Raw genomic sequence first — 16118 nt, forward strand, 5'->3', positions numbered from 1 at the left:
AATTTCAAGCTACGCTTTTCATATTACCAATAGTTTTTTCAGGGTTCGATGCTTTTCATAGGCTTTATAAGATATTTATTTCAAAAACTCAACTCTTTCAATTTTAAGCTACGCTTTTCATATTACCAATAGTTTTTTCAGGGTTCGATGCTTTTCATAGGCTTTATAAGATATTTATTTCAAAAACTCAACTCTTTCAATTTTAAGCTACGCTTTTCATATTACCAATAGTTTTTTCAGGGTTCGATGCTTTTCATAGGCTTTATAAGATATTTATTTCAAAAACTCAACTCTTTCAATTTTAAGCTACGCTTTTCATATTACCAATAGTTTTTTCAGGGTTCGATGCTTTTCGTAGGCTTTATAAGATATTTATTTCAAAAACTCAACTCTTTCAATTTTAAGCTACGCTTTTCATATTACCAATAGTTTTTTCAGGGTTCGATGCTTTTCATAGGCTTTATAAGATATTTATTTCAAAAACTCAACTCTTTCAATTTTAAGCTACGCTTTTCATATTACCAATAGTTTTTTCAGGGTTCGATGCTTTTCATAGGCTTTATAAGATATTTATTTCAACAACTCAACTCTTTCAATTTTAAGCTACGCTTTTCATATTACCAATAGTTTTTTCAGGGTTCGATGCTTTTCATAGGCTTTATAAGATATTTATTTCAAAAACTCAACTCTTTCAATTTTAAGCTACGCTTTTCATATTACCAATAGTTTTCAATTTTTATCCTGCTCATCTCATTAACATAATTCTTAGTTTAATTTTTAGGGTCAATTTTCAGGGTTCGATGCTTTTCATAGGTTTTATAAGATATTTATTTCAACAACTCAACTCTTTAAATTTCAAGCTACGCTTTTCATATTACCAATAGTTTTTTCAGGGTTCGATGCTTTTCATAGGCTTTATAAGATATTTATTTCAAAAACTCAACTCTTTCAATTTTAAGCTACGCTTTTCATATTACCAATAGTTTTTTCAGGGTTCGATGCTTTTCATAGGCTTTATAAGATATTTATTTCAAAAACTCAACTCTTTCAATTTTAAGCTACGCTTTTCATATTACCAATAGTTTTTTCAGGGTTCGATGCTTTTCATAGGCTTTATAAGATATTTATTTCAAAAACTCAACTCTTTCAATTTTAAGCTACGCTTTTCATATTACCAATAGTTTTTTCAGGGTTCGATGCTTTTCATAGGCTTTATAAGATATTTATTTCAACAACTCAACTCTTTCAATTTTAAGCTACGCTTTTCATATTACCAATAGTTTTTTCAGGGTTCGATGCTTTTCATAGGCTTTATAAGATATTTATTTCAAAAACTCAACTCTTTCAATTTTAAGCTACGCTTTTCATATTACCAATAGTTTTCAATTTTTATCCTGCTCATCTCATTAACATAATTCTTAGTTTAATTTTTAGGGTCAATTTTCAGGGTTCGATGCTTTTCATAGGTTTTATAAGATATTTATTTCAACAACTCAACTCTTTAAATTTCAAGCTACGCTTTTCATATTACCAATAGTTTTTTCAGGGTTCGATGCTTTTCATAGGCTTTATAAGATATTTATTTCAAAAACTCAACTCTTTCAATTTTAAGCTACGCTTTTCATATTACCAATAGTTTTTTCAGGGTTCGATGCTTTTCATAGGCTTTATAAGATATTTATTTCAAAAACTCAACTCTTTCAATTTTAAGCTACGCTTTTCATATTACCAATAGTTTTTTCAGGGTTCGATGCTTTTCATAGGCTTTATAAGATATTTATTTCAAAAACTCAACTCTTTCAATTTTAAGCTACGCTTTTCATATTACCAATAGTTTTTTCAGGGTTCGATGCTTTTCATAGGCTTTATAAGATATTTATTTCAACAACTCAACTCTTTCAATTTTAAGCTACGCTTTTCATATTACCAATAGTTTTTTCAGGGTTCGATGCTTTTCATAGGCTTTATAAGATATTTATTTCAAAAACTCAACTCTTTCAATTTTAAGCTACGCTTTTCATATTACCAATAGTTTTCAATTTTTATCCTGCTCATCTCATTAACATAATTCTTAGTTTAATTTTTAGGGTCAATTTTCAGGGTTCGATGCTTTTCATAGGTTTTATAAGATATTTATTTCAACAACTCAACTCTTTAAATTTCAAGCTACGCTTTTCATATTACCAATAGTTTTTTCAGGGTTCGATGCTTTTCATAGGTTTTATAAGATATTTATTTCAACAACTCAACTCTTTAAATTTTAAGCTACGCTTTTCATATTACCAATAGTTTTTTCAGGGTTCGATGCTTTTCATAGGCTTTATAAGATATTTATTTCAACAACTCAACTCTTTCAATTTTAAGCTACGCTTTTCATATTACCAATAGTTTTTTCAGGGTTCGATGCTTTTCATAGGCTTTATAAGATATTTATTTCAAAAACTCAACTCTTTCAATTTTAAGCTACGCTTTTCATATTACCAATAGTTTTCAATTTTTATCCTGCTCATCTCATTAACATAATTCTTAGTTTAATTTTTAGGGTCAATTTTCAGGGTTCGATGCTTTTCATAGGTTTTATAAGATATTTATTTCAACAACTCAACTCTTTCAATTTTAAGCTACGCTTTTCATATTACCAATAGTTTTCAATTTTTATCCTGCTCATCTCTTTAACATAATTCGAAGTTTAATTTTTAGGGTCAATTTTCAGGGTTCGATGCTTTTCATAGGTTTTATAAGATATTTATTTCAACAACTCAACTCTTTAAATTTTAAGCTACGCTTTTCATATTACCAATAGTTTTTTCAGGGTTCGATGCTTTTCATAGGTTTTATAAGATATTTATTTCAACAACTCAACTCTTTCAATTTTAAGCTACGCTTTTCATATTACCAATAGTTTTCAATTTTTATCCTGCTCATCTCTTTAACATAATTCGAAGTTTAATTTCTAGGGTCAATTTTCAGGGTTCGATGCTTTTCATAGGTTTTATAAGATATTTATTTCAACAACTCAACTCTTTAAATTTTAAGCTACGCTTTTCATATTACCAATAGTTTTTTCAGGGTTCGATGCTTTTCATAGGCTTTATAAGATATTTACTTCAACAACTCAACTCTTTCAATTTTAAGCTACGCTTTTCATATTACCAATAGTTTTCAATTTTTATCCTGCTCATCTCTTTAACATAATTCTTAGTTTAATTTTTAGGGTCAATTTTCAGGGTTCGATGCTTTTCATAGGTTTTATAAGATATTTATTTCAACAACTCAACTCTTTCAATTTTAAGCTACGCTTTTCATATTACCAATAGTTTTTTCAGGGTTCGATGCTTTTCATAGGTTTTATAAGATATTTATTTCAACAACTCAACTCTTTCAATTTTAAGCTACGCTTTTCATATTACCAATAGTTTTTTCAGGGTTCGATGCTTTTCATAGGTTTTATAAGATATTTATTTCAGCAACTCAACTCTTTCAATTTTAAGCTACGCTTTTCATATTACCAATAGTTTTTTCAGGGTTCGATGCTTTTCATAGGTTTTATAAGATATTTATTTCAACAACTCAACTCTTTCAATTTTAAGCTACGCTTTTCATATTACCAATAGTTTTTTCAGGGTTCGATGCTTTTCATAGGTTTTATAAGATATTTATTTCAACAACTCAACTCTTTCAATTTTAAGCTACGCTTTTCATATTACCAATAGTTTTTTCAGGGTTCGATGCTTTTCATAGGTTTTATAAGATATTTATTTCAGCAACTCAACTCTTTCAATTTTAAGCTACGCTTTTCATATTACCAATAGTTTTTTCAGGGTTCGATGCTTTTCATAGGTTTTATAAGATATTTATTTCAACAACTCAACTCTTTCAATTTTAAGCTACGCTTTTCATATTACAAATAGTTTTTTCAGGGTTCGATGCTTTTCATAGGTTTTATAAGATATTTATTTCAACAACTCAACTCTTTCAATTTTAAGCTACGCTTTTCATATTACCAATAGTTTTCAATTTTTATCCTGCTCATCTCTTTAACATAATTCGAAGTTTAATTTTAAGGGTCAATTTTCAGGGTTCGATGCTTTTCATAGGTTTTATAAGATATTTATTTCAACAACTCAACTCTTTCAATTTTAAGCTACGCTTTTCATATTACAAATAGTTTTTTCAGGGTTCGATGCTTTTCATAGGTTTTATAAGATATTTATTTCAACAACTCAACTCTTTCAATTTTAAGCTACGCTTTTCATATTACCAAAAGTTTTCAATTTTTATCCTGCTCATCTCTTTAACATAATTCGAAGTTTAATTTTTAAGGTCAATTTTCACGGTTCGATGCTTTTCATAGGTTTTATAAGATATTTATTTCAACAACTCAACTCTTTCAATTTTAAGCTACGCTTTTCATATTACCAATAGTTTTTTCAGGGTTCGATGCTTTTCATAGGATTTATAAGATATTTATTTCAACAACTCAACTCTTTCAATTTTAAGCTACGCTTTTCATATTACCAATAGTTTTCAATTTTTATCCTGCTCATCTCATTAACATAATTCTTAGTTTAATTTTTAGGGTCAATTTTCAGGGTTCGATGCTTTTCATAGGTTTTATAAGATATTTATTTCAACAACTCAACTCTTTAAATTTTAAGCTACGCTTTTCATATTACCAATAGTTTTTTCAGGGTTCGATGCTTTTCATAGGTTTTATAAGATATTTATTTCAACAACTCAACTCTTTCAATTTTAAGCTACGCTTTTCATATTACCAATAGTTTTCAATTTTTATCCTGCTCATCTCATTAACATAATTCTTAGTTTAATTTTTAGGGTCAATTTTCAGGGTTCGATGCTTTTCATAGGTTTTATAAGATATTTATTTCAACAACTCAACTCTTTCAATTTTAAGCTACGCTTTTCATATTACCAATAGTTTTTTCAGGGTTCGATGCTTTTCATAGGTTTTATAAGATATTTATTTCAACAACTCAACTCTTTCAATTTTAAGCTACGCTTTTCATATTACCAATAGTTTTTTCAGGGTTCGATGCTTTTCATAGGTTTTATAAGATATTTATTTCAACAACTCAACTCTTTAAATTTTAAGCTACGCTTTTCATATTACCAATAGTTTTTTCAGGGTTCGATGCTTTTCATAGGTTTTATAAGATATTTATTTCAACAACTCAACTCTTTCAATTTTAAGCTACGCTTTTCACATTACCAATAGTTTTCAATTTTTATCCTGCTCATCTCTTTAACATAATTCGAGGTTTAATTTTTAGGGTCAATTTTCAGGGTTCGATGCTTTTCATAGGTTTTATAAGATATTTATTTCAACAACTCAACTCTTTGAATTTTAAGCTACGCTTTTCATATTACCAATAGTTTTTTCAGGGTTCGATGCTTTTCATAGGTTTTATAAGATATTTATTTCAACAACTCAACTCTTTCAATTTTAAGCTACGCTTTTCATATTACCAATAGTTTTAAATTTTTATCCTGCTCATCTCTTTAACATAATTTGAAGTTTAATTTTTAGGGTCAGTTTTCAGGGTTCGATGCTTTTCATAGGTTTTATAAGATATTTATTTCAACAACTCAACTCTTTAAATTTTAAGCTACGCTTTTCATATTACCAATAGTTTTTTCAGGGTTCGATGCTTTTCATAGGTTTTATAAGATATTTATTTCAACAACTCAACTCTTTCAATTTTAAGCTACGCTTTTCACATTACCAATAGTTTTCAATTTTTATCCTGCTCATCTCTTTAACATAATTCGAGGTTTAATTTTTAGGGTCAATTTTCAGGGTTCGATGCTTTTCATAGGTTTTATAAGATATTTATTTCAACAACTCAACTCTTTGAATTTTAAGCTACGCTTTTCATATTACCAATAGTTTTTTCAGGGTTCGATGCTTTTCATAGGTTTTATAAGATATTTATTTCAACAACTCAACTCTTTCAATTTTAAGCTACGCTTTTCATATTACCAATAGTTTTTTCAGGGTTCGATGCTTTTCATAGGTTTTATAAGATATTTATTTCAACAACTCAACTCTTTAAATTTTAAGCTACGCTTTTCATATTACCAATAGTTTTTTCAGGGTTCGATGCTTTTCATAGGTTTTATAAGATATTTATTTCAACAACTCAACTCTTTAAATTTTAAGCTACGCTTTTCATATTACCAATAGTTTTTTCAGGGTTCGATGCTTTTCATAGGTTTTATAAGATATTTATTTCAACAACTCAACTCTTTCAATTTTAAGCTACGCTTTTCATATTACCAATAGTTTTTTCAGGGTTCGATGCTTTTCATAGGTTTTATAAGATATTTATTTCAACAATTCAACTCTTTAAATTTTAAGCTACGCTTTTCATATTACCAATAGTTTTTTCAGGGTTCGATGCTTTTCATAGGTTTTATAAGATATTTATTTCAACAACTCAACTCTTTCAATTTTAAGCTACGCTTTTCACATTACCAATAGTTTTCAATTTTTATCCTGCTCATCTCTTTAACATAATTCGAGGTTTAATTTTTAGGGTCAATTTTCAGGGTTCGATGCTTTTCATAGGTTTTATAAGATATTTATTTCAACAACTCAACTCTTTAAATTTTAAGCTACGCTTTTCATATTACCAATAGTTTTTTCAGGGTTCGATGCTTTTCATAGGTTTTATAAGATATTTATTTCAACAACTCAACTCTTTCAATTTTAAGCTACGCTTTTCATATTACCAATAGTTTTTTCAGGGTTCGATGCTTTTCATAGGTTTTATAAGATATTTATTTCAACAACTCAACTCTTTAAATTTTAAGCTACGCTTTTCATATTACCAATAGTTTTTTCAGGGTTCGATGCTTTTCATAGGTTTTATAAGATATTTATTTCAACAACTCAACTCTTTCAATTTTAAGCTACGCTTTTCACATTACCAATAGTTTTCAATTTTTATCCTGCTCATCTCTTTAACATAATTCGAGGTTTAATTTTTAGGGTCAATTTTCAGGGTTCGATGCTTTTCATAGGTTTTATAAGATATTTATTTCAACAACTCAACTCTTTGAATTTTAAGCTACGCTTTTCATATTACCAATAGTTTTTTCAGGGTTCGATGCTTTTCATAGGTTTTATAAGATATTTATTTCAACAACTCAACTCTTTCAATTTTAAGCTACGCTTTTCATATTACCAATAGTTTTCAATTTTTATCCTGCTCATCTCTTTAACATAATTTGAAGTTTAATTTTTAGGGTCAGTTTTCAGGGTTCGATGCTTTTCATAGGTTTTATAAGATATTTATTTCAACAACTCAACTCTTTAAATTTTAAGCTACGCTTTTCATATTACCAATAGTTTTTTCAGGGTTCGATGCTTTTCATAGGTTTTATAAGATATTTATTTCAACAACTCAACTCTTTCAATTTTAAGCTACGCTTTTCACATTACCAATAGTTTTCAATTTTTATCCTGCTCATCTCTTTAACATAATTCGAGGTTTAATTTTTAGGGTCAATTTTCAGGGTTCGATGCTTTTCATAGGTTTTATAAGATATTTATTTCAACAACTCAACTCTTTGAATTTTAAGCTACGCTTTTCATATTACCAATAGTTTTTTCAGGGTTCGATGCTTTTCATAGGTTTTATAAGATATTTATTTCAACAACTCAACTCTTTCAATTTTAAGCTACGCTTTTCATATTACCAATAGTTTTAAATTTTTATCCTGCTCATCTCTTTAACATAATTCGAAGTTTAATTTTAAGGGTCAATTTTCAGGGTTCGATGCTTTTCATAGGTTTTATAAGATATTTATTTCAACAACTCAACTCTTTCAATTTTAAGCTACGCTTTTCATATTACCAATAGTTTTTTCAGGGTTCGATGCTTTTCATAGGCTTTATAAGATATTTATTTCAACAACTCAACTCTTTCAATTTTAAGCTACGCTTTTCATATTACCAATAGTTTTCAATTTTTATCCTGCTCATCTCTTTAACATAATTCGAAGTTTAATTTTTAGGGTCAATTTTCAGGGTTCGATGCTTTTCATAGGTTTTATAAGATATTTATTTCAACAACTCAACTCTTTCAATTTTAAGCTACGCTTTTCATATTACCAATAGTTTTCAATTTTTATCCTGCTCATCTCTTTAACATAATTCGAAGTTTAATTTTTAGGGTAAAGTTTCAGGGTTCGATGCTTTTCATAGGTTTTATAAGATATTTATTTCAACAACTCAACTCTTTAAATTTTAAGCTACGCTTTTCATATTACCAATAGTTTTTTCAGGGTTCGATGCTTTTCATAGGCTTTATAAGATATTTATTTCAACAACTCAACTCTTTCAATTTTAAGCTACGCTTTTCATATTACCAATAGTTTTCAATTTTTATCCTGCTCATCTCTTTAACATAATTCGAAGTTTAATTTTTAGGGTCAATTTTCAGGGTTCGATGCTTTTCATAGGTTTTATAAGATATTTATTTCAACAACTCAACTCTTTAAATTTTAAGCTACGCTTTTCATATTACCAATAGTTTTTTCAGGGTTCGATGCTTTTCATAGGTTTTATAAGATATTTATTTCAACAACTCAACTCTTTCAATTTTAAGCTACGCTTTTCATATTACCAATAGTCTTTTCAGGGTTCGATGCTTTTCATAGGTTTTATAAGATATTTATTTCAACAACTCAACTCTTTCAATTTTAAGCTACGCTTTTCATATTACCAATAGTTTTTCAGGGTTCGATGCTTTTCATAGGCTTTATAAGATATTTATTTCAACAACTCAACTCTTTCAATTTTAAGCTACGCTTTTCATATTACCAATAGTTTTTTCAGGGTTCGATGCTTTTCATAGGTTTTATAAGATATTTATTTCAACAACTCAACTCTTTCAATTTTAAGCTACGCTTTTCATATTACCAATAGTTTTCAATTTTTATCCTGCTCATCTCTTTAAAATAATTCGAAGTTTAATTTTTAGGGTCAATTTTCAGGGTTCGATGCTTTTCATAGGTTTTATAAGATATTTATTTCAACAACTCAACTCTTTAAATTTTAAGCTACGCTTTTCATATTACCAATAGTTTTTTCAGGGTTCGATGCTTTTCATAGGCTTTATAAGATATTTATTTCAACAACTCAACTCTTTCAATTTTAAGCTACGCTTTTCATATTACCAATAGTTTTTTCAGGGTTCGATGCTTTTCATAGGCTTTGTAAGATATTTATTTCAACAACTCAACTCTTTCAATTTTAAGCTACGCTTTTCGTATTACCAATAGTTTTCAATTTTTATCCTGCTCATCTCATTAACATAATTCTTAGTTTAATTTTTAGGGTCAATTTTCAGGGTTCGATGCTTTTCATAGGTTTTATAAGATATTTATTTCAACAACTCAACTCTTTAAATTTCAAGCTACGCTTTTCATATTACCAATAGTTTTTTCAGGGTTCAATGCTTTTCATAGGTTTTATAAGATATTTATTTCAACAACTCAACTCTTTCAATTTTAAGCTACGCTTTTCATATTACCAATAGTTTTCAATTTTTATCCTGCTCATCTCTTTAACATAATTCGAAGTTTAATTTTTAGGGTCAATTTTCAGGGTTCGATGCTTTTCATAGGTTTTATAAGATATTTATTTCAACAACTCAACTCTTTAAATTTTAAGCTACGCTTTTCATATTACCAATAGTTTTTTCAGGGTTCGATGCTTTTCATAGGCTTTATAAGATATTTACTTCAACAACTCAACTCTTTCAATTTTAAGCTACGCTTTTCATATTACCAATAGTTTTCAATTTTTATCCTGCTCATCTCTTTAACATAATTCTTAGTTTAATTTTTAGGGTCAATTTTCAGGGTTCGATGCTTTTCATAGGTTTTATAAGATATTTATTTCAACAACTCAACTCTTTCAATTTTAAGCTACGCTTTTCATATTACCAATAGTTTTTTCAGGGTTCGATGCTTTTCATAGGTTTTATAAGATATTTATTTCAACAACTCAACTCTTTCAATTTTAAGCTACGCTTTTCATATTACCAATAGTTTTTTCAGGGTTCGATGCTTTTCATAGGTTTTATAAGATATTTATTTCAGCAACTCAACTCTTTCAATTTTAAGCTACGCTTTTCATATTACCAATAGTTTTTTCAGGGTTCGATGCTTTTCATAGGTTTTATAAGATATTTATTTCAACAACTCAACTCTTTCAATTTTAAGCTACGCTTTTCATATTACAAATAGTTTTTTCAGGGTTCGATGCTTTTCATAGGTTTTATAAGATATTTATTTCAACAACTCAACTCTTTCAATTTTAAGCTACGCTTTTCATATTACCAATAGTTTTCAATTTTTATCCTGCTCATCTCTTTAACATAATTCGAAGTTTAATTTTAAGGGTCAATTTTCAGGGTTCGATGCTTTTCATAGGTTTTATAAGATATTTATTTCAACAACTCAACTCTTTCAATTTTAAGCTACGCTTTTCATATTACAAATAGTTTTTTCAGGGTTCGATGCTTTTCATAGGTTTTATAAGATATTTATTTCAACAACTCAACTCTTTCAATTTTAAGCTACGCTTTTCATATTACCAAAAGTTTTCAATTTTTATCCTGCTCATCTCTTTAACATAATTCGAAGTTTAATTTTTAAGGTCAATTTTCACGGTTCGATGCTTTTCATAGGTTTTATAAGATATTTATTTCAACAACTCAACTCTTTCAATTTTAAGCTACGCTTTTCATATTACCAATAGTTTTTTCAGGGTTCGATGCTTTTCATAGGATTTATAAGATATTTATTTCAACAACTCAACTCTTTCAATTTTAAGCTACGCTTTTCATATTACCAATAGTTTTCAATTTTTATCCTGCTCATCTCATTAACATAATTCTTAGTTTAATTTTTAGGGTCAATTTTCAGGGTTCGATGCTTTTCATAGGTTTTATAAGATATTTATTTCAACAACTCAACTCTTTAAATTTTAAGCTACGCTTTTCATATTACCAATAGTTTTTTCAGGGTTCGATGCTTTTCATAGGTTTTATAAGATATTTATTTCAACAACTCAACTCTTTCAATTTTAAGCTACGCTTTTCATATTACCAATAGTTTTCAATTTTTATCCTGCTCATCTCATTAACATAATTCTTAGTTTAATTTTTAGGGTCAATTTTCAGGGTTCGATGCTTTTCATAGGTTTTATAAGATATTTATTTCAACAACTCAACTCTTTCAATTTTAAGCTACGCTTTTCATATTACCAATAGTTTTTTCAGGGTTCGATGCTTTTCATAGGTTTTATAAGATATTTATTTCAACAACTCAACTCTTTCAATTTTAAGCTACGCTTTTCATATTACCAATAGTTTTCAATTTTTATCCTGCTCATCTCTTTAACATAATTTGAAGTTTAATTTTTAGGGTCAGTTTTCAGGGTTCGATGCTTTTCATAGGTTTTATAAGATATTTATTTCAACAACTCAACTCTTTAAATTTTAAGCTACGCTTTTCATATTACCAATAGTTTTTTCAGGGTTCGATGCTTTTCATAGGTTTTATAAGATATTTATTTCAACAACTCAACTCTTTCAATTTTAAGCTACGCTTTTCATATTACCAATAGTTTTTTCAGGGTTCGATGCTTTTCATAGGTTTTATAAGATATTTATTTCAGCAACTCAACTCTTTCAATTTCAAGCTACGCTTTTCATATTACCAATAGTTTTTTCAGGGTTCGATGCTTTTCATAGGTTTTATAAGATATTTATTTCAACAACTCAACTCTTTCAATTTTAAGCTACGCTTTTCATATTACAAATAGTTTTTTCAGGGTTCGATGCTTTTCATAGGTTTTATAAGATATTTATTTCAACAACTCAACTCTTTCAATTTTAAGCTACGCTTTTCATATTACCAATAGTTTTCAATTTTTATCCTGCTCATCTCTTTAACATAATTCGAAGTTTAATTTTAAGGGTCAATTTTCAGGGTTCGATGCTTTTCATAGGTTTTATAAGATATTTATTTCAACAACTCAACTCTTTCAATTTTAAGCTACGTTTTTCATATTACAAATAGTTTTTTCAGGGTTCGATGCTTTTCATAGGTTTTATAAGATATTTATTTCAACAACTCAACTCTTTCAATTTTAAGCTACGCTTTTCATATTACCAAAAGTTTTCAATTTTTATCCTGCTCATCTCTTTAACATAATTCGAAGTTTAATTTTTAAGGTCAATTTTCAGAGTTCGATGCTTTTCATAGGTTTTATAAGATATTTATTTCAACAACTCAACTCTTTCAATTTTAAGCTACGCTTTTCATATTACCAATAGTTTTTTCAGGGTTCGATGCTTTTCATAGGATTTATAAGATATTTATTTCAACAACTCAACTCTTTCAATTTTAAGCTACGCTTTTCATATTACCAATAGTTTTCAATTTTTATCCTGCTCATCTCATTAACATAATTCTTAGTTTAATTTTTAGGGTCAATTTTCAGGGTTCGATGCTTTTCATAGGTTTTATAAGATATTTATTTCAACAACTCAACTCTTTAAATTTTAAGCTACGCTTTTCATATTACCAATAGTTTTTTCAGGGTTCGATGCTTTTCATAGGTTTTATAAGATATTTATTTCAACAACTCAACTCTTTCAATTTTAAGCTACGCTTTTCATATTACCAATAGTTTTCAATTTTTATCCTGCTCATCTCTTTAACATAATTCGAAGTTTAATTTTAAGGGTCAATTTTCAGGGTTCGATGCTTTTCATAGGTTTTATAAGATATTTATTTCAACAACTCAACTCTTTAAATTTTAAGCTACGCTTTTCATATTACCAATAGTTTTTTCAGGGTTCGATGCTTTTCATAGGTTTTATAAGATATTTATTTCAACAACTCAACTCTTTCAATTTTAAGCTACGCTTTTCATATTACCAATAGTTTTTTCAGGGTTTGATGCTTTTCATAGGTTTTATAAGATATTTATTTCAACAACTCAACTCTTTCAATTTTAAGCTACGCTTTTCATATTACCAATAGTTTTTTCAGGGTTCGATGCTTTTCATAGGTTTTATAAGATATTTATTTCAACAACTCAACTCTTTCAATTTTAAGCTACGCTTTTCATATTACCAATAGTTTTCAATTTTTATCCTGCTCATCTCTTTAACATAATTCGAAGTTTAATTTTAAGGGTCAATTTTCAGGGTTCGATGCTTTTCATAGGTTTTATAAGATATTTATTTCAACAACTCAACTCTTTCAATTTTAAGCTACGCTTTTCATATTACCAATAGTTTTTTCAGGGTTCGATGCTTTTCATAGGCTTTATAAGATATTTATTTCAACAACTCAACTCTTTCAATTTTAAGCTACGCTTTTCATATTACCAATAGTTTTTTCAGGGTTCGATGCTTTTCATAGGTTTTATAAGATATTTATTTCAACAACTCAACTCTTTCAATTTTAAGCTACGCTTTTCATATTACCAATAGTTTTTTCAGGGTTCGATGCTTTTCATAGGTTTTATAAGATATTTATTTCAACAACTCAACTCTTTCAATTTTAAGCTACGCTTTTCATATTACCAATAGTTTTCAATTTTTATCCTGCTCATCTCATTAACATAATTCTTAGTTTAGTTTTTAGGGTCAATTTTCAGGGTTCGATGCTTTTCATAGGTTTTATAAGATATTTATTTCAACAACTCAACTCTTTAAATTTTAAGCTACGCTTTTCATATTACCAATAGTTTTCAATGTTTATCCTGCTCATCTCTTTAACATAATTCGAAGTTTAATTTTAAGGGTCAATTTTCAGGGTTCCATGCTTTTCATAGGTTTTATAAGATATTTATTTCAACAACTCAACTCTTTCAATTTTAAGCTACGCTTTTCATATTACCAATAGTTTTTTCAGGGTTCGATGCTTTTCATAGGCTTTATAAGATATTTATTTCAACAACTCAACTCTTTCAATTTTAAGCTACGCTTTTCATATTACCAATAGTTTTTTCAGGGTTCGATGCTTTTCATAGGTTTTATAAGATATTTATTTCGACAACTCAACTCTTTCAATTTTAAGCTACGCTTTTCATATTACCAATAGTTTTCAATTTTTATCCTGCTCATCTCTTTAACTTAATTCGAGGTTTAATTTTTAGGGTCAATTTTCAGGGTTCGATGCTTTTCATAAGTTTTATAAGATATTTATTTCAACAACTCAACTCTTTCAATTTTAAGCTACGCTTTTCATATTACCAATAGTTTTCAATTTTTATCCTGCTCATCTCTTTAACATAATTCGAAGTTTAATTTTTAGGGTCAATTTTCAATTACGCTTTTCATATTGCCAATAGTTTTTTCAGGGTTCGATGCTTTTCATAGGTTTTATAAGATATTTATTTCAACAACTCAACTCTTTCAATTTTAAGCTACGCTTTTCATATTACCAATAGTTTTCAATTTTTATCCTGCTCATCTTTTTAACATAATTCGAGGTTTAATTTTTAGGGTCAATTTTCAGGGTTCGATGCTTTTCATAGGTTTTATAAGATATTGATTTCAACAACTCAAATCTTTAAATTTTAAGCTACGCTTTTCATATTACCAATAGTTTTTTCAGGGTTCGATGCTTTTCATAGGTTTTATAAGATATTTATTTCAACAACTCAACTCTTTCAATTTTAAGCTACGCTTTTCATATTACCAATAGTTTTCAATTTTTATCCTGCTCATCTCTTTAACATAATTCGAAGTTTAATTTTTAGGGTCAATTTTCAATTACGCTTTTCATATTGCCAATAGTTTTTTCAGGGTTCGATGCTTTTCATAGGTTTTATAAGATATTTATTTCAACAACTCAACTCTTTCAATTTTAAGCTACGCTTTTCACATTACCAATAGTTCTCAATTTTTATCCTGCTCATCTCTTTAACATAATTCGAGGTTTAATTTTTAGGGTCAATTTTCAGGGTTCGATGCTTTTCATAGGTTTTATAAGATATTTATTTCAACAACTCAACTCTTTAAATTTTAAGCTACGCTTTTCATATTACCAATAGTTTTTTCAGGGTTCGATGCTTTTCATAGGTTTTATAAGATATTTATTTCAACAACTCAACTCTTTCAATTTTAAGCTACGCTTTTCATATTACCAATAGTTTTCAATTTTTATCCTGCTCATCTCTTTAACATAATTCGCAGTTTAATTTTTAGGGTCAATTTTCAGGGTTCGATGCTTTTCATAGGTTTTATAAGATATTTATTTCAACAACTCAACTCTTTAAATTTTAAGCTACGCTTTTCATATTACCAATAGTTTTTTCAGGGTTCGATGCTTTTCATAGGTTTTATAAGATATTTATTTCAACAACTCAACTCTTTCAATTTTAAGCTACGCTTTTCATATTACCAATAGTTTTTTCAGGGTTCGAAGCTTTTCATAGGTTTTATAAGATATTTATTTCAACAACTCAACTCTTTCAATTTTAAGCTACGCTTTTCATATTACCAATAGTTTTCAATTTTTATCCTGCTCATCTCTTTAACATAATTCGAAGTTTAATTTTAAGGGTCAATTTTCAGGGTTCGATGCTTTTCATAGGTTTTATAAGATATTAATTTCAACAACTCAACTCTTTCAATTTTAAGCTACGCTTTTCATATTACCAATAGTTTTTTCAGGGTTCGATGCTTTTCATAGGCTTTATAAGATATTTATTTCAACAACTCTACTCTTTCAATTGTAAGCTACGCTTTTCATATTACCAATAGTTTCAATTTTTATCCTGCTCATCTCTTTAGCATAATTCGAAGTTTAATTTTTAGGGTCAATTTTCAGGGTTCGATGCTTTTCATAGGTTTTATAAGATATTTATTTCAACAACTTAACTCTTTCAATTTTAAGCTACGCTTTCCACATTACCAATATTTTTCAATTTTTATCCTGCTCATCTCTTTAGCATAATTCGAAGTTTAATTTTTAGGGTCAATTTTCAGGGTTCGATGCTTTTCATAGGTTTTATAAGATATTTATTTCAACAACTCAACTCTTTAAATTTTAAGCTACGC

The 16118-nt window shown here is 28.0% G+C and overlaps 1 protein-coding gene across 1 annotated transcript in view; it reads left to right on the plus strand.

The window, feature by feature from the left end:
* Positions 1-16118, plus strand: part of SIFaR (SIFamide receptor) — a 310116-nt gene that overhangs the window by 80772 nt on the left and 213226 nt on the right. The window lies entirely within an intron of this gene.

This window comes from Eurosta solidaginis, chromosome 1 (genome assembly GCF_040869045.1).
Source record: "Eurosta solidaginis isolate ZX-2024a chromosome 1, ASM4086904v1, whole genome shotgun sequence".
Classification (NCBI taxonomy): domain Eukaryota; kingdom Metazoa; phylum Arthropoda; class Insecta; order Diptera; family Tephritidae; genus Eurosta; species Eurosta solidaginis.